This window comes from Myodes glareolus, chromosome 23, assembly GCF_982192425.1.
Source record: "Myodes glareolus chromosome 23, mMyoGla1.1, whole genome shotgun sequence".
Lineage (NCBI taxonomy): Eukaryota > Metazoa > Chordata > Mammalia > Rodentia > Cricetidae > Myodes > Myodes glareolus.
Window position 1 is genome coordinate 9,814,912 of NC_142048.1, and position 20,209 is coordinate 9,835,120.

Sequence of the window (20,209 nt, forward strand, 5' to 3'; positions counted from 1 at the left end):
TTAACAAGCCTTAGTGTGACGAGAGGAGCTTAGTCCAACCTCAGCTTGCTATGCCATGGGAGGTCTGCCCCTTTCTGCACAGGAGAGGAGGAGTGGATTCCTATGGGGGGAAGGGCAGGGAAGGTGGGAGGAGAGGAGGGATGGGAAACTGCAGTAAATGAATAAAGTTTCTGAAACTTAAAAAAATGAATAAATCTTTTGAATGTAAAAACAAACAAACAAAAAATGATCTGTGATGTACCCTGAAAATGCAGTTCCTTCGATTTTTTTCTTTCAAGAAACTGATGAGGCATTTTATAGTGGGGTGTGTGTGTATGCGTGCGAGTCTGTGTGTTTGTGTGTGTGTATCTGTGTGTTTGTGTGTATGTGTGTGTGTGTTTGTATGTGTTTGTGTGTGTTTGTGTGTGAGTCTGTGTGTGCTGTGTGAGTCTGTATGTGTGTGTTTGTGTGTATCTGTGAGTCTGTGTGTTTGTGTGTGTGTCTGTGAGTCTGTGTGTTTGTGTGTGTGTCTGTGTGTTTGTGTGTGTGTGTATGTGTGTGTGTGAGTCTGTGGTTTATGTGCGTATGTGTGTCAACAAACGCATCATGTGATTGTAACTCATGGAATCTGAAGGTCCTAAGGGGGAGGGAAAATTGATGTTGTTTTCATTCTCGTCCTGCGAGACTTCAGCTGAGCTTGCCCCATCCTAACATGCCTTCCCCTTGACACTACATAGCTAAAGAGTTGTGGGTCTAGATCTGCAGGGTTTGTTTGTTTGTTTGTTAATTTTTGATTTTGAAGGGACATTTTTCCTGATGACTGGCATATTTATTAAAATTCTAAAGACACAACAGTTCAGATAAAATGTATTTACCACAACAACTTTGGGGTTCTGTTAGGGAGTTCTATAGTGCTTTTTAGTTTCTACCAGTTTCTCTATCTTGTATCCTGTGTCATGGATGTTTGGGTTCACTAATGAGAACAGGAACTTAAACGTTGCCACTTTGTTAGGGGAGCAATCAATAGTAGTAACTATCTATAAATTCTGTGAGGCTTCCTGAACAGCTCAAGAATGGGGAACCTAGTAGCTACTGCCCAGAGAGACCAATGTAATCTGGTAGAAAGAACAGAAACACATACATTCAAATTACAAGAAAGATAGCAGAACACCTCCCTTTACAGAAGCTATGAACAATGCTTACTGATAGACAAAAGCATTTACAAGGAAAGGAGCCTGTTACTCTTTGGCTTTGTTATGGCTTTGGCCTCTCTTCCCTCGAATTTTCAAGTCAATTTGGATGACATAACCAGTAACCTGACATGGAATATCCAGAAACCTCTATTGTTTTCTAAAACCTTAGCCTCCTCCTTCAGGTATATCTCAAAGAAAAGTCCAACCCCATCCTTACAGCTACAAAATATCTGATCTCATGACCGAGAGTGCAGTACATTGACTGATGGTTGTTGGCACTCTGAGGAAATTAGGTCACAATTCTGCTGCCTCTGCTGTGCTCTAATCCTCCTGGTCTCCTGTACATCCTGCCTCCACATCACCCTCCTCGCTGCCTACCCACCTCTCGGAAGGATAATGCTATCTCATAAAGCTAATTATTATTGATGCAGTTTCAGTTTACAAAGCTAATTATTATTTACAAATTATTATTATTTACAAAACCAATTATTATTGAGGTAGTTTCAGTTTACAAAGGCACCTTTGTACAACCTATTTCTTTTTTTTAATCTTTTATTTGATTCTTTGTGGACTTCACATCAGGCATTCTGATCCCACTTATTTCCCTGTCCCCGTGCGTCTGACCTCTGACCTTCCAACTTCACCAAAACAAAACAAAATTTAAAAGAAAATCCTAAAATCAAACAGCAGGAGGAGGAGGAGAAGGAGGAGAAGAATCTCCTTGTGAACGCTCTAGCCTGCCCCGTTGAGTCAGATTTTACCCTTTAGTCCGTCAGTCCATTCGTGTTCGCTTGCAAGTGTTCATTGTTAGGAGTCATCCACTGGTCTTTCGAGGCCTCTGGCTTTTGCTACACTGTCAGAAATGGGCTCTCTCTGGGGCTCCTCTCGGATATCCTGCAGTTGTCCTGTGTCATGGAGAGCCTGCAGTTTCAGATCTGTAGGTTCAACCCCTTCACATGCTTCAGCAGCTCTCAGATGTGGTGACTGTTGGGGTGGGCTGATTTATAGCCCTGGTTCTGGACCTGGATGACAGCTGGGTTGGTCAGCCTGCAACTTTCCTTCATCACCACTGCCTGGGCAAGCTCTTCAGCACTGCCTTGGCTAGCTCCGCTAAGGAGGACTTCAGCAAGGGGTTCTCAGATCAGTTCACTCACACTCACACCACCAGGGCCATCTCTACTGTTTTGCACAGGTGAAACGCAGGGCCCCATCTCCCGATTGCTATAGGGGCATGTGAGGGGGTGTGGGAGGTCAACTCTTCTGCTCTCATGCCCTCAGAGCTGACTCACCTGAATCCCTGACAACAGGATCAGCCCTAGTGTGCTGTCTAGTCAGAGTGAAGGGTCTGTTCTGTGTGCTGCAGCTGGTGAGGGTCAGGACTGGTTTTCACACTCTTGTGACCTCAGGGCCCCTTCTCTCACTTGCCATAGGCAGCAATGGGTGAGCAGAAGAGGGCATCTTTCTCTCACCGTTGTCATCACATAGCAGACGATGGAGCAGGGTCAGCTCTCCTGCTCTCACACCCTCAGCATAGGCTTGCCTGTGTCTAGACAACAGGGTCAGCTCTAGCGGGCTGCCCAGGTGAGTTGTGTGTCCACGGTGAGGGGTGAGGCAATCTTTTCTGAGTGCTAAGACCAGCTTTCCACTGACGAACGAGACCAGCTCTTCCATTGCAGTGTCTAGTGAGAGACACAGCCAACTATCCCAGAGTCAGTGAACGACTCAGCCGGTTTAGCACAGCCCTCAGATTTCCACATACATGGCTCCTATGATCCTGCTAACATGTGGTCACAGACCCCAGCTGCAGCAGGACCACGGGTCCAGACATAACCCTCAGGAGTAGCTCCAGCCCAGACATCACCATGGCCCTAGGGCAGCACTGGGCACCCAGATCAGCTCTGGCAGCAGCATAGCCCTCGGACACCAATAAAGTCTAAGATAGCTGACCAGACACTGGGCACCTTCACAGCCCTCAGCGGTAACAGGAGCCATGGACATCAAAGCCACTGCAGAGCAATGGACCTAGACGTGTCCCTAGGTAGTAGCCCAGGCATGGCCGTCTCTAAGCCCCAGATGGCAGCACAGGCTACCCAGATCCAGTACAGCCTGGCAGGAGCATGACCCTCGGACACTGAGATTTTCTCAGATGGCTGACCAGGTCCTGGTTATCGACATGGCCCTCCGTAGTAACGTGAGCCACAGATATCTCAGACCCTTTCTACCACAGGGCCACAGATCCAGACATGGCCCTCAGCAGCAGCCCTGGCCAGGATGACAACATGTCCCCACATGAGAGAACAGGCCACTCTGATTAACATGGTCATGGCATGGCCCTCAGACATCTACTGAACCAAAGGTTGCAGCCCAGATGCTGGGCATCCATGCGACAACATGGACCGTAGATATTAGTACAGACCCCGACTCTGGTAGGACCACAGACCCAGACATGGTCCTCGACAGCAGCCCAGGCTCAGGTGTCACCATGGTCCCAGGTGGTGGTGCAAGCCACCCAGATCTGCATGGCCCCCAAGGCACCATGGCCCTTGGACACCAACATGGCCCCAGACCCCTGGCACTGGCATGGCCTTTGATATTCTCAGGAACTACAGATGTCAACACAGTCTGTGGCTGTGGTAGGACCACAGTCCCAGACGTGGCCTTTGGTTCTGCCCAAATACGTGGCCTTTCAACACTAAAAGCTGATGACACGCTTTCCTCTAAAAGTCTCAAGGATAGGACCTTGGGAATATTGATGAAGATTTTCACTTAATTATATATATATATATATATATAAATTATTATATAATATAATTATATAATTAATATAATATATAATTATAATAATATATTAGAATATATATATTCTAAATTCACTTGATTACACATACAGGAAATGTATGTGAAATTAGAGATGGGTCTACTCTCCAAAGCAAACAAAAATAAGAACATGACAGCAAGCCCATCTGATGGAAAGTCTGAAAATTCAACAAGCTCTGGCCATTAAATATAAACAGATCCAGGACCTCCTCAGATGATGCTCCCCTACCTCACTAAAGCTTAGCATGGCATTGCTATCAGGGCTTCATAAACAAAGAGAGTCCTTCAATGAGAAGCATACAGCCTTTTACCTTATCATTTTTAAGCCAAAACCCACAAAAATCTCAAATTTATATTTAGCTCTTTTTTTTATCCTGAAGCAATGAAATTCACAGTATGTTTCAGAAAGATAACACAGTTCTTACATATAAAAAGGCAAATCCTTGATGGAGAAACAGCTGTCTGGGACAGCATTCCCAAATAAGCATGATGGTGCTACCCATGCCTAATAGAAATATAAACCATGATGGTGCTGCACACACCTCATAGAAACGGAAACCATGATGGTGTTGCACAAGTCTAATACAAACAGTCAAAACTGCTTATCAGTCAGTCAACACCCATCACAGGGAGAACATACACACCACACTTGCATGTTTGGTGTCATTTGCATCATGCTGTTGGTTGATTTGTATATACATATTCATGTGGCTTGCATTTGTGTATATTCATGTGCATCTGGAGGACAGAAGTCAACTTCAGCTGTCTTCGTGCTTTGAGCTCCACCTTATGTTGTGAGGACAGATTCTTGTGGATTCAGGTTGCCTGTCTCTCCCGTGAACCTTGGGAATCCACCTGTCTTCCCCTTCTCCCTCCTTCCTTCAGTAATGGCACCATTGTGCCTGGCTTTTTTCATGGATTATGGGCATCCAAACTCAGGGCCTTACATTCTCAAAGCAGAGCAATGGCTCCATCTCTCAACATGCTCCCTCGCCACCCGCCAAAAACCAGCTTACTGTTTAGGATATGTATTTGTCCTCATATGATATATCCAAAACATTAAACAAAATCATCACATTTATTCATTTAGTCTTTATTTAGAAAGCCGGACATCTCTTTGCTCATTTTTTTTTTTTTAGACTCAGGGAATAAGAGATGATGGCTGCCAATCAAGTCAGCAAACCACGCTCATTAAAACTCGTGGTATTTTCTTAAACCCCAACAGGTGGTGTGTAGGAGTAATAGATACACTGGAGGCAGCAACCGATGTGCTAAGACCGTGGGGAAGCAAAGTCTGGGAAAGCTTCAGGTGGGCAGGAAAGTTAACATGCCCAAGAAAATAGACCATTATATATTACATGTGCAAAACAAGGGTTTCTTAAAAGCACAGGCAAGATGAAGCAGTACATAAAACGAGAAGAGAAAAATAAAGCAAGACTAAAGGTCTGTACTCCAGAGTTTTTATTTAATTCAAATTACAATGTCAGCCATTAAAAACAAAAGGATAATAATTTAATGGAGTCTCACATTAAAGACCTTTAAATGACAGGGAAGGTTCAACACTGTGGTAAGTGGCTATTCAGACTCTAAAACGTCACGGGGTAATGGAATTCATTCCTTCCTAAGAACAGCCCTCTTTTAGAAAGCTCATAATTATAGAATAGTCTTGATTTTGGAAATAGGCATACTTTGTGTTTTACATGGATATTGTGGTTCCACACAGAACCATGAGATGCCTGCTAGTCCTGAGATCACTGAAAACAGCAAAGAAGCAATAAAACATATTAAGCATTTGCTCTGGCAAACCTTTGACCTTGTGATGAGACATTGTCACCTCCAAGTTCACACTCAAGAACTGGGCAATCAAAAATATGGATTAAGAACATATTTAAAAATAATTTTTTAAAGAATTATGTATGATTTTATGTGCATGTATGCATATGTGCACCAAGTGAGTGTGAGGTGCACACAGAGGCCAGAAGAGGGCATGGGAGACCCTGGAACCAGAGTTGTGGGTGGTTGTGAACTACCATTTGGTTGCTTAGATGAAACTCTGTCCAAGTGCTCCCAACTGCTGAACCATCTCTCCAGCCCCACCAAACTCATAGTTTTAAATTAAGTGTGTGTGTGTGTGTGTGTGTGTGTGTGTGTTGAATTTCATTCATAACTATCCTCAAGCAAATACAGCCAGGTATATAATATTCTGATACTTTATCTTGACTATATCAAAACCTAAAAATGTATAGTGTACCAAAACCTAAAAATGTGTAGCTATGAATATTTTTTTTCTTCTCCTTGCTTTCTATATATATTCCTGAATGTGGTAGAATCTCATGGGACAGTTCTTTTTCTCAACAATCTTTTATCTCCATAATTTTGAATTGTCTTAGAAATAATGAATGAGCTACCAACTCTTCAACAAATAAAGTCTTTTTATTTTTCACCTTCTACATTTGTCATAGAAGTCCCTAAGTCTCTTCTTCACTGGCATGTCTTCCTTCTTTTCTTACTCTCCAGCAACTTTATATTAAAAAGTTATATATAAAACATAAATCCAGGAGTGGTGGGTTACTCAAGCAATCCCAAGGCTTAGACAGGAAAATTGCTACAAATTCATAGCCGGCCTAGACTATACAGTAAGATCTGTCTTAAGACAAAACAAACACCAAGTAAAAAAATAAGCAAGCTTTTACACCTTTTTCCTTCAGCCCCTTAAATTCTGCTGCTTCTTGGATATATGTGTTTTGCCACCTTCTTACCTTTTCCTAAACAATCTCGTCTGTTTTTATGATTTTACTCTTTAGTCTCTGGTGAATGGCGCACAATTATTTATTCCACAAAGAACACTTTCCTGGTTCCCGCAACTCTGCCTTTTGTGAATCTCCACCTGACCCTCCAGTTCCAGGGAAGGAACTGAAGACCCGGGTTGCACTCTCCAAACCTTCCTCCCCTAGAGTTCAGAATGCTCACCAGCTCCATAAGCCCTGACCTGAAATCTGGAGCCACCGGTTAGTCTTTGCTCACTTCGCCTCCCCTTCTGTCAGTCAGAAATCTAGTAGATCCCAACTGCCCTCCTGACCTCTCCACACACAACCTCCTCCCTCAAGACTGCATCCCTTGTCTAAATTCCTCGGTGCTCTTTGAAGGCTCTCCTGCAATTTTTGGTATAACCTTCAAAATTGATTGTGAAAAGGTCACTTAGACCACATTGCTCAAACCCTTAAATTTATCACTTTTTGAAAAGCAGATTGCCTTGCTCTTCTTCTTAATTTAGCAGGTTGTTTTTCAGAATCCGGTTCATGCTGTTTCCTACTTTTTCTCTTGTCTGTCTGGTTTGCATTTTGTGTACTGAAAAAGTACAGAGAAGAGCAAGGCCTAAGAGTGAAGATGAGCAGAGGGTCACCCTCCAAATGTGAAGCAAGATCCACCCCTGGCTCCCTTTTACCCTGTGTGCTGCAGGACAAGGAGCATGCTCTCCTCTTCCGTCTAGGACTCTCTCTAAAGGTGGAGCCATGCATGCCCCCTGTCAGAGATTGCTCAGATTTGGTGAAGATCCCAGCAGCGATTCCTCAGTACAAACTCCCCCAGTCCCAGGCTGCCTTTCCAGTCTCCTCCTTCCCTACTGTCCGGTTTCTTCAGAATAAATAAACAGCCCAAGCCAAGCTGGAATCGGCAGAAATCCTCCTGCCTCAGCTTAATGTTGGAATTAGTAGTGTCACTTGGTCTGACCTCAATGGTGAGTTTGACTGTCTCACCTAGGAAGCTAATTTACAGCGTCTGTGTTTTTTTTTCCTTTTTATAGTTATTTTGATTACACCAATTTGTGAGGTAATTGAGTAAATCCGTGAGCGGGTAGTGATCAAATGAGGACAGTTATTTCCATCTCAAGTATTTCAAAGATATTTTGCTAACATGATTTTGCATATGCATGGGACTCAGTGTGATATGTCAATATTTGTATACTAGATTTGCACACCAACTGACTTTCCTCCCTGAATTCACATCTCCACACAGTTTCTTTATTCTCTCCTCCTTTCTCCACTCTTAACATGAATTCAACCTCGTCAATTTAAAAAAACAGCATTCGCTAAGGTCAGCAATGGCTTTATGTCTCTAATTTTAAACGCTTTTTTTTCCCCATTCCCCATTAAATTAATGTGGAGTCACAAAACTTCACATTAGTGACTGACAATATTGCCCCCTCCCTGCTTTCCAAACACTCTTGATTTTTAGTTTTTATGACAAGAATCAAACTCTTTGGTTTGTCTCTTATCATTCTGGCTATTTTTCCTCACTCTCCTTTTTAAACTTTCCTATCCGCCTCTAAATGCAAAGTGTTCTTAAAGCACAGGTGCAACCCAGCTTTCCATCAATGTAATTCGTACTTGAGATTAAGACCATTTATGACTAGGAAAGGTTTGCGTGGTCACACACCGTAGGCTCCTCATCCCTTTACTTTTAGGGTATAAGGTGTGGTAAGGCCTCCTATCGTGGGAGGTGTGTGTGGAACAGGCAAACTGATCACCCTGTGGCACCCAGTAATCAGAAAGCAATGGAGAAGGGAACAGGACCTCAATAGTCCCTTCAAGGTCATGCCAATTATAACTAAAACTCCTGAAGAAGCCCCATAACCTGCAGGTTCCACACCAACCTCCAAATGAGAACAACATGACACGATGCCCCTTGTCTCTTCTTAGATAACCATACCTGCAGTAAATCCAAGAAACTATGTGTAGAAACACGGTGGAAGGGCAAATGAAGCATACTGTGCCTGCATGATGAAACATTACTTAGCCAGAAAAAGGAATTGAAGCCACAATATCAATGAATCTCAGCAACAGTCTAAAGAGTGACAGGCATAGCGTTAATCTAAAGGACATGAAAGAGCACATTGGGATCCCATGCATATAAAATATTCAGAACAGACAAGCCTGTAGGAAGCAATAAATTCTGAGTCTTCGGAGTGGAAGAGGCCCGAGGCAGAGGAGGAAGATACCAGCAAATATTTGAGGCTTCCTTTGATGAGGGAGAGTAAAAATATTCTAAAACTAAGGATGGTGATGGTTGGAATATCTGCAAACCTGCTTAAAGTATTGAATTTGCGTGTTTTACATAATTTCTGCCTTATATGAGGCGGGGTCTCAGGTTCACTGCTGAGTATGCTAATCTAGCTCGCCTGTGAGCACTAGAGACTCTCCCAGCTCAGCCCTTCTTCTTGCTGAGGAATTCTGGGATTACAGACCTGTGTAGTTCTACGTGGTTTCTAGGAATCTGAGATGAGGTCCTCTCCTTCCATCGCCAGCACTAAACCACTGAGCCATCCTCTTAGCCCCCATCCATGGTTCCTTTTGGTGAAGATTGTGTTTGCGATTAGGAAACTCTCTCGGTTAGGGCCCACATCTTCTTTTCGGTACTGCTGGATGCTACTTTGTCATTGATAGTATCAAAAGTGCCCGACACAGGACCTAAAACAGGGAAGCAAATTGTTAATGCACATGTTAAATTGAGAACTTCGTAAAGAAAGTCCTTGTGTTACTTATGGAAATTTCAACACTGACTTTTGAACCTCACTCACCCCAGGGTGAATAAGGGTGCTGTGGTTTAAGTGCCCCAGGAGCAGATTGCGATAGTGAGGCCTATTTCCGGGGCGTGGGTACCTCAGACTTTTGTTTGGCTAAATGGAGCACACAGAGAAATCTCAGATGGCCGGGGAGAGGTGATCTGGAAAGTGCAGCTATGACTGGAAGCCATGAGGAGGTATCAGGTGGGGAGAGGAGAGAGATGAATTCACTAAAAGTGAGAAGTTTAGGGTGAGAATTTGTCGTGAAATTTTGTTACAAGCTTTGCCCTGCGGTGTTCCATGTAAACATCGTTCCTGCTCCCTCGTTAAACTTCCAGGAACATTCAGCCAGCTTGCTAACGAGCAGTGGAACTGCATCTAGTTTGGGTTGAAAGAGAATGAACAAATCAAGCTGCTGAGTCCCACTTACAGGTGGACGAAGGATGAGCCCAACACACTTGTGACTGTAATTCAGATGCATCCAACAGTGAGGGTTACTAGCCACCTCTTGCTCGTTTCTTCCACAGATACACAACACTGACTTACATACATTTTAGCTTTCCAACTCTCTTGTTGAGATATATATTTATTGAGAAACATAATTGAAGTATTTTAAACAACGTGGCTTGACTGTCTAAGTAAGATATGAGCCTACTCCCTATGATCATAGGCCATTTCCAAAAAGTAAACGCTACTTCACCTGAATTTTGTTTGGCTGTTTCCATCTCTATAGCAGTGAATAATTACGGACTATACATTGTGTAGCCTCTAGGTTTATGAAGATGCTAAGAGGTGGAGCTCACTGAAGATGCCGCCTGTTGCTCTCGATCCTTGAGAATCTGAGCTAGGACGTCAGGGAGAGCAGTTTGACAGAACAAATGGGCCAGTCAGTGCTTTTTACTAAACTCATTATGCAATTTAGACTCCAGCTTAATGAATACATTAACTCACGAATGCATTAACTCTGGAGACTGCACTGGGAAAGCAGAACTGCAATATTGTCATGTAGCTCTTGTGATGCCTTTTAAAAAAAAGAAGTCTTTGGGAAACCTTTGAATAGTTAGTCAGGGGTATCCAAGAGAGTGCCCAAACAACACAAGCTATTCCCCTCACCCTTCGTTTCCTGCCAGTACTTGAAAGTACAACCCTATTGCTGAATACACCTAACACTTTGGACACAGGACTGAACTGGAACTGACCTGGAAGCCTCCTTCTCTACTAGCCTGTCATAGTATCTAAAAGTGATACTCGAGCTGCCAAGGGAAAAAGGCATTCAAGAGTCCTGGATATCTATGAAGGCTACAAACCATAACAATGAGCAACCTGCCAATGTATCCCAAAAGGAGCAATAGTGGTACTAACATGCTGGAGGTAATCAACAGCTGTCTAATTGGACTTACGACCAGTTAAAGGAGGGAATTCATGCCTGGTACTGTAAATCTTTCCAACCACGTGTGGCTGGTGGGGCAAGACTCCAGAGGAGAGCGCACGACTCTCGCTCTCCTAAACAGGGTAGAAAGATTGTAAGACCTAGAGCACTAGGACATCTAATGGGAGATAGAATCTTCTACATACGACAGGGATGCTGTACTCAAGAAATCTCAACAATCCGGTTCCCTGAGTAAGACCTAAAAGTGACAAAACCAGTCGATATACCAACTCAGATGTGTTTCCCCTAAAACACGCAAAGCCTTATCTTTAGGTAAAGAGGCATAAACAACTATTGGTTGCTAAAAGAAGGAGAAGCGGTCTTCTCCAGGGTCAAGCTTCCTAAGAGATTATGTAATCTGCAAGTGGTTAGCCCTAAATGCACACACATACGAGCAATACTAAATGAACTCAGTAGTTCATAAATACACAAATGTGTATATATACATATAATAATGATTAAAGAAGAGGCCATGAATTTGAGAGGTGGAGGTGACGTTGAATAGAAGAGAGGAAGATGTGGAAATGATGCAAACATAGTATTTGTGTATGACATTGTCAAGGTAAAAATTAACGTTTCAAATTTAAAATAAACAGAAGTCCTTTTGTTGATTATGCCTCCCAATAGCACAAGATGAGCTAATCACTATATCTCAGTGTATTGGCTATTCTTGGTTGTTAACTTGACTATATCTGGAATGAGCTACAGTCCAGAAATGGACAGTACAGTTGTGGTTCGGATCTTAAGGCAGAAAGCAACATGCCTTTGATCCAGATCTTGCAGTTGGATGACACACCTTTAATCTGGATCTTGAAGCTGGATAATACATGCCTTTAATACAGGTCTTGAGGTGGGAAGGAACAGCTTAATCTGAGCCATGCCTTCTGCTGAAGCCTATATAAGGACAATGGAAAAAGGAAGAGTTTGTTCCTTCTTTGCCTGCTTGCCCTTTCCATGTCAGCATAACCATTCCTCCACTGGAGCCCACTTCTTCAGGATGCCAGCACATGCAAAAGACCAGCTGAGACACCCAGTCTTGGGGAACTGAGCAACTGCTAGATTCTCGGACTTTCCATTAACAGCCAGCCATTGTTGGGCTGCAGTCTGTAATTCATCCCAATCAATTACCATATATGTGTGTATACATGTATATAATAAATAATTAATCCAATAAATATATTCCAACATATTCCCATATAGATAGATAGATAGATAGATAGAAAGAAAGAAAGATAGATAGATAGATAGATAGATAGATAGAAAGAGAGAGAGAGAGATTCATTCCATAAGTTCTACGACTCTAAAGTGCAGTAGCAAGTGACAGAAGGTATAAGTGTCATTGGGAGCCACTGAGCCACTAGGATAAGTACTTTGCATGTGGCTCATCAGTCAGGTCTAACTTCATCATTGAATCCCACAGAGGTCACAGGTAGACCGTCTTGGAAAGTTCTTCGAGTCTCAGGACAATCAGAAGGATCCAAATACCACAAAGCATTGTTCATTGTTCATCGATCCTAATTTTACAAGCCTACAGAGTCAAGCAAACATGGCCTCCATTTTCAACAATCACAGGAGCAAGTCCGGAGCAGTGAAGGGATGCTCTGACCACACAGCTGACACCCAAGACTACAACATCACTGGTAGAGTTTACTGTTACAGTTTTACAAGCATTGTACTAAAGATGGTAGGTTTATAGCCTGGCATGACAGCATACATGTGCCATCCCAGAATTTGGAAGTAGAGGCAAGAAGATCAAGAGTTCAAGGTCACCTGAATCCACAGAGAGAACTTGAACCAGAGAAGACCCTTCCTCCAAAGAGCAAGAACAAACAGCAGTGGGACTCTGCTTCTCTAAGTAACGCAATCTCCGAAGACTGATCTTCGAGAAAGTCATGTTTTATCTGTGCTTTACGTGTTGGGAATGAGTTCAATGGCTGAGGATGCAGATCAGTTCACATGCTTGCCTGCCACGCCCTAAAGCCCTCTCAGCTTAATCCCTGCACAAACTGAGTGTGTTGGCGCACACCTCTAATCACATCCCTGGGGAGTCAGAGGAAGGAGAGTCAGAAGTTCAAGGTCATGCACAACTCAGGCCAGCCTGGGCTACTCAAGACGATGCCTCAAAAATAGACAAAAAACAAACAAAAACCCAAAAGTTAAAACAAAGAATAAAGAAACTGAATTAAATCCAAATTCTTGTGTTGGTAACAAAACAGTCCTTTCTCTTACAGATACATGGTATCAATTATTCATAATATATTACTACAGAATGGAAACAAGAAGAAGCCATTCACAAAATATTCTCAGTTTCTGTAACATGCACTTGTGTAATGGAAACAAAAGAAAACAAAAACTATAAAGATTTTATCATAGTACTCTGAAAACAATAATTAAAAATTAATTTTTTCATACCATTATCTCTATATACATCTAATGAGTCAGCTTATCGGGCTTTGGTTTTCTAAGTATGCTTCTTCTTAAGACAAGGAAATGAGCCAGTTTGTAAAGCCATTTTTCAGTGTACTCTTAACCACAGAATCTACCAGCTCAATAAAGATGTTTGGTATTAGAAAGAAAAGTTTTGAGCAGTCACAAGACTTAAAGGAGAAGTCGCTTACCAAGAAAGCATGACAAAAGGCTCGAGAGTTCAACAAAATGGCAGACACTTACTTCAAATCTCCAATTATTTGCATTTTACTGTAAAGAAGAATATCCTTATCATCCAGAGAGAAGCGTGTCTACTAGGTTCCAGAACAACTAAGATACCGTCCCCGTTTTATTCCCAACTAACATCTGGCTGTACATGTGATTGTGGCTCTGAAGAGACAGCCTGTGCCTTTCACCTTCTGGGTAGCGTTCTAGTGGCTTCAGGGTTGGTTAAAGATTCCCATCAGGATGCTCACAGAGCTTTCAACTCCCTTCCAATAAAAATGGCATTTAAATGTATAGTTCTTGACACTGCGGCTGTTTTGCACTTATCACCCATCCAAATAGATGCCAGGCAGAACCATTTAAAGGAGCAGCAGTTACCGGTGGATAAAGCTGAGTGACAGCTGATATAAATAACTCCATTCTTTACATTTCTCTCCTACACGATGAAAAAAAAAAATGAACGAGGCAGGATTCTGTGCTGTTCGGTTGGCTTTTGTGCCACAAAGGCTTGTTGCCTGCCTTAGATCGTCCATCTGAAGAGTGACCTCACAACACAAATCAATTAGTAGAAAAACCCTCGGTCAAGTAATTTAAACCACAATTCAGATCTTTGATTAAGACCACAGTCATCAGGTCGATTAATAACAGCATTACAGATGAATAACAGCATCACAGAAAAATAAAAGCAACATGGATTAATAACAGCATCATAGATTAATAACAGCATAACAGCATCATGGATTAAAAACAATATCATGGGTTAACAGCATCACGAATTAATAACAGCATCATGGATTAGTAACAGCATCACTGTTTCCTTGCTTGCCACTGTTTCTCAACAAGGTCACTCACCAAACTCAACCAAACTAGCTATCCAGAGAGACCTTGAAATATTCCTCTCTGCCTCCCAAGCACTGGGATTATGGGCATGCACTGCTAGGCCGAGCTTTTTTACATGTGTACTGGAGCTATGAATTTGTGTCCTTACACTTGAAAAGCAAACCATCTCCCCAGCCTACCATGCACGAAGCTCAGTGGACTCAATTCCCAGCACTGCACGAACTGAAGATGTGGGCACATACCCATAATCCCTGCCCTGGGGAGGTGGAGGCAGGAGGATGGAAGTTCAAGTACATTTCTTTAAGTAGGTAACATTCCAGGTCCTCTGAACTCTTCTGAAATACCTGCTCTCATTAATCGTACTTTCTTTGCTGTTCTATAGAATATCAGAAGCTACTCCTCCTATCCAGCCTCTCTCGCACTCACTTACCATCCTCTCGTCAGTGAGACCCCACCTTTCTCAGGCTTCCCTAATTGCTATCTTAGTCTCCTCTTCTATGTAGCAACCTCCTTAGCTTCCACATGTAAGAACAGGCGCTGTTTCTCTTTCTCTGTGTGACTGTATTTCATTTAGCATGATTCCCTCCAATCTAAGATCATCATGCTGCCACAGATGACAGAATTTCACTCTTGCTTACGGCTGAATAATATTTCTGTGTGTGTACATCCCATACAGTCTGATTGTATCCCTTCACTGTGGATGGATACTTTGGTTGAGTTGCACTGTCTGATTGTATCCCTTCACTGCTGATGGATACCTTGGTTGAGTTGCACTGTCTGATTGTATCCCTTCACTGTGGACAGATACCTTAGTTGAGTTGCACGTCTGACTGTATCTCTTCACTGTGGATGGATACCTTGGTTGAGTTGCATTGTCTGATTGCATCTCTTCACTGTGGATAGATACCTTGGTTGAGTTGCATCTTGGCTGCTGTCAGTAGTACTACAGCAAACATGGGTATGCAGGGAGCGTTTCCATCTGCTGATTCCCTTTTCTTTGACTTCATGCTGAGTACTGCAATTGTAGGATCAATTATAGCTTTGTGGGGATATGTCACAGTATTTTCCACAATGGCTGTGCTAATTTCCATCCCCATCAACAACACATGAGAATTTCTCTATACCCAGTATTTACTAAAGCTTTTTTTTAACTTTTTAATAATATTCACTCTAACTGGGGTGAGTTGATATCTCATTATAGTTTGATATTTCCCTGATAATTAGAAGTGTTGAGATTTTTTTCATACACTTATTGGTTATTTTTCATGTCTTTTTTTGAGAAATGTCTATTTAGATGAGTTGCTCATTTTAATTGGATTGTTTGCTTGTTTTTGCCATTGATTGAGTTCATTTTATATATAACTGACATTAAAGTCCTGTCAAATAAATATTTTCTCCAAAAGCTATTTTTTAATCGGAATTTTCAAAGCACCCACATGGCGAGGGAAGATGTGTAAAATGTGGTTGAGAATGATATTGCCTCTATTATAGACCTAAAAACCACAATGAAATATCTATGTATAAAGAATGAAGTTCTTCATTTTACATTATACATACATACACATACATATGAATACAGACAGATAAATGATAGGTAAGTATATGCATAGGTGTTTGATAGTTGTTAGAGAAATAGAGAGATGGTGGATTGATGTGGAGAGAGAGAGAGAGAGAGAGAGAGAGAGAGAGAGAGAGAGAGAGGCAGATAGATCTTCTAACGAACCTTGATGAAGGAGGGTTCATGGGGAATGCCCTGATCTCCTTGGGAAGGGGAAATAGGCCAGATTTTCCAAGTAGACTGAAGGTAGGTGGGGATGGGACCATGAACAATCAGGTTGTGGGGACAGGGGAGAGAGTACTGGAAGAAACTACTGTAAAGGGGGGTGGACATTTAGGGGTCAGGTTAAAAGCCTGGTGCAGGTGAATCTCCCAGGAATCTACAAGGAAAATTCCAGCTAAGACTCCTAGTAATAGCAGATACACAGACTGATCTGGCCATCTCCTGTGACCAGTTGGTGCCTAGCCCAATTGTCATCAGAGAGGCTTCATCCCACTGATCAAACCAGATGCAGAGGCCCACAGGCAAGCATAGGTGGAATACAGGGAATCCTGCAGAAGGTGGGGAGGAAGGATTGATTGTAGGAGCCAGAGAGGTCAAGGACACCACAAATTAACTAACCTGGGCTCATAGGCGATCACTGAAACTGAACCGACAATCAGGGTGTCTGCAAGAGACTGACGTAAGTACTCTGTTTATATGTTACAGTTGTATAGCTTGGTCCTCTTGTGGGACTCTAGCAGTGGAAACAGTGGCTGTCTCCAACTCTTTTACTGGGTTTTGGGACCCTACTCCTCATACTGGACCGTCTTGCCCAGCTTTAATACATGGGGAGCTGCTTAGTCTTACTGAACTTGATACGCCATATTTTGTTGATACTCATGGGAAACCTGTCTTTTCCTAAGTAGAAACAGAGCAGGAGTCAACTGGGAGATGGGAACAGTGGGGGGATGAAATAGGAAGAGAGAAGGGAGGGGAAATTGTGGATCGGATGTAAAATAAATAAATAAATACATTTATTATTGTTTTTAAAAAGTACCTTGGGTTGGGCGGTGGAGGTACTGACAGTGGCACCACAACCTACCCCAGATGCAAGAACTGGTTTCTTGGAGCCCATTCCCTATAGTTAAATATCTTGCTCAACCTTGATACAGTGGGGGTGGGGGTTGGGTGGTCCTGCCTCAGTATGGTAAGCCAGACCTTGTTGACTCCACAAAGAAGGCCTTGACCCTCTGAGGAGTGGATGGGAGTGTGAAGGAGGGAGGTGGGGGGAGTGGGAGAAGGAGAGGGAATTGAACTGGGGTTGGTTGGTAAAATGAAAAGTAAATTTTTAATAAACATAAAAATAAATAAATAAAAAGGAACTCTCCAGTTTAAAAATTTTTTAAAAGCACCTTGATAGTTAATATTCAACGTGGATTATTTCCAACCAGGCCCCCCTGTCCTGGAAATGCTTTCTTTCTGTCGTTCTTTTATTGATTTATTTATTTTGGCACTGTTGCCTCCTTAGACTGTAAGCCAGTGGTTCTCGAGCCTCCTAATCCTGTGACCCCTCAATACAGTTCCTGTGTGTATATGCTGTGGTGACCCCAACCATAAAGTTATTTTTGTTGTTATTCCATCACTGTCAATCTGCTTCTGTTATGAATAGTGATGTAATTATCTGATATGTGACCCCTGGAAAGGGTTGTCCAGCTCCCAAAGGGGCTGTGACCTACATGTGGAGTACCACTGTTGAAAAGGGTAACTATTACTAGTCTGCCACCATGCTTACAAATTCCATTCATTTAGTGTGTCCTAGTTAGCACTAACTGCCAACTTCTCAAAGCCTACAGTCATCTAACAGGAGAGCCTTAGTTGAGAAATTGCCTAAATCAGAGTGGCCTGTGGACATATCTGTGGGGGGTTACCTTGGCTACTAATTGGTGTTGGGAGGACAAGATCACTGTGGGTGGCAACATGCCTAGGCGGGTAACTGGGTTATATAAGAAAGGTAGTTAAACATGAACCTACAGAGAGCAAGCCACCAAGCCATGATGTATGGTCTCTGTTCCAAGTTCCTGCCTTGGGTTCCTATCCTAACTTCCTTGGTGCTGTACTGTGATCTGGAAGCACAGGACAAATAAGCTGTTGTCCTCTAAGTTGCTTTGGGTCAGAGAGTTTTAGCATAGCAACCAAAAGTCAACCAGGGCTAGGTGTAACGAGGCACAAGAGATGTGCAGATTGTGAGCAATGATTAGCACTGTCCTGTCTTCCAATCAATGAGAGGAGGGATTAGCTATCAGGAGAATAACACTGTGTCAGCTGAGTGTGGTGACACACGCCTTTAATCCTAGCATTTGTGAGGCAGAGGCAGGCAGATCTCTGAGTTCAAAGACAGCCTGTCCTACAGAGTGAATTCCAAGATAGCCAGAGATACACAGGGAAACCACGTCTCAAAAACAACAACAATGGTAATAATAATTACTACTACTAATAAAATGCCATGCTTCCCAAAAGTTGGGGAGTCTGGTCTTCCGACTTTTTTTTCATACTATTTTCTTTGTATCAAAGGAACAAGACAAGCGCTGATTCTGAATGTAAATGCCTCTCTCTCAGCGCTAGGATGTAAGGTCTTCCCACAGCCGTTCCCAGCCCATCACCTCCATATGAAAAGAGCAAACTCATCTAGCAGCGTTCCCTTCCCTTCGCTTCTCCCGGGGTGGCATTGGGATGACAGCAAAATGGGAAGGGGATTCCTGTCTGGAAAGACCCTGGGTCGACTCCTGTAGACAGATCCAGCCTACTGGGTCGACTCCTGTAGACAGCCCCAGCCTATGATCGAGACCAGTTAAGCTTTACAGACCGTCTGGAACCTGTCAGGCCCAGCATGTGAAGGTGGCTGGCTTAGATTTCCAATTCAAACATAGGCACCCCTGTGCCAAATTATCCATTGCAGTTCCCAAAAGCAGTACCCACAGTTGTGACTGAAGAATTCTTACCTACTTACGGGGTTTTCGTTCTGCTATTCAGTTCTCACCTTATGTGGGAAACATATGAGCATTCTCAGCATGAACCCTGGAAAAATATCACCTAGAACCTTCTGTGTCATATCATAAGCATCCTCATCCCTCATGGCTCCAAATCCTTAAGGAAGTGTTCAGCAAAGTTTGAATCAAGCTGCTCTCTCCCCTAAGCTCTACAACACGGAACCGATGAATCAGTAAAATGAGCTAGAAATTGTTCTGCTTCTAAAAGTGCTTACGGAAAGTTTCTTGTACCCTAAAATCACAAATAAATACATAATCTATAAGTAATGTTCACTCCCACTCATTGTAGGAAAAATATAAAAATTAAAATGAGTTACCATTGGCCCGTGTACTAGCTGCTTTTCTGTTGCTCTGACAAAAGCACCATGTACAGAAGTAAATTCTAGATGAAAGTGTTTGGTTTGGCTTATGGTTCCAGAGAAGTAATAATCCATCATGGCAGCGAGGAGCAGGCATGGTAGCAGCGTCAGAAAACTGAGCGCTCACATCCACAACCACAAGCACAAGCAGAGTGAACTTAGAAGTCGTGCAAGGCTTTTAATCTCAAAGCTTGCCCCAAATGACTCCCTGTGGCAAGACTGCACCACCTAAACCTCCCCAAACAACAACAGCATTCACCAAGTATTTAAAAGCCTGAAGATATGGGAGCTGTTTCTCATTCAAACTACCATACCCATACACCTTTTAAAAGTTAACTAATGGTAGATTTAAACTTATATTTTTCAATATGGAAGCCAGTGAACGAATGATGATTTGCCTAATATCGTTTCCTACATTAGCCAACAATGGGGAACCTGATCACGAAACTGGGCTGAGTAAACGGCTCCGGGAGTAAAGTGCTTGCCATGCGAGGGTGAGGGGCCGAATTCCATTCTCCAGAACCTACATAAGCCAAAACCAGCAGCACATGTTCTTAAACCCAACCTTCTCACGGCAAGACGAGTGACGAAAACAGGATATCCCCAGAATGGCATGAGCCAGGCACCAGGTGCACTCAGTAACAAACAGCAAAGAAACCCTGTGCCAAAGAAGATGGACGCCAAGTGCCGATGCCATGGCGGTCCTCTGGCCTCTACGTATGCCCGTGGCATGTGTGTACCTGCATTCACATACACAAATACGCTTGCACACGAAGACTTTGAAAGCTATTGG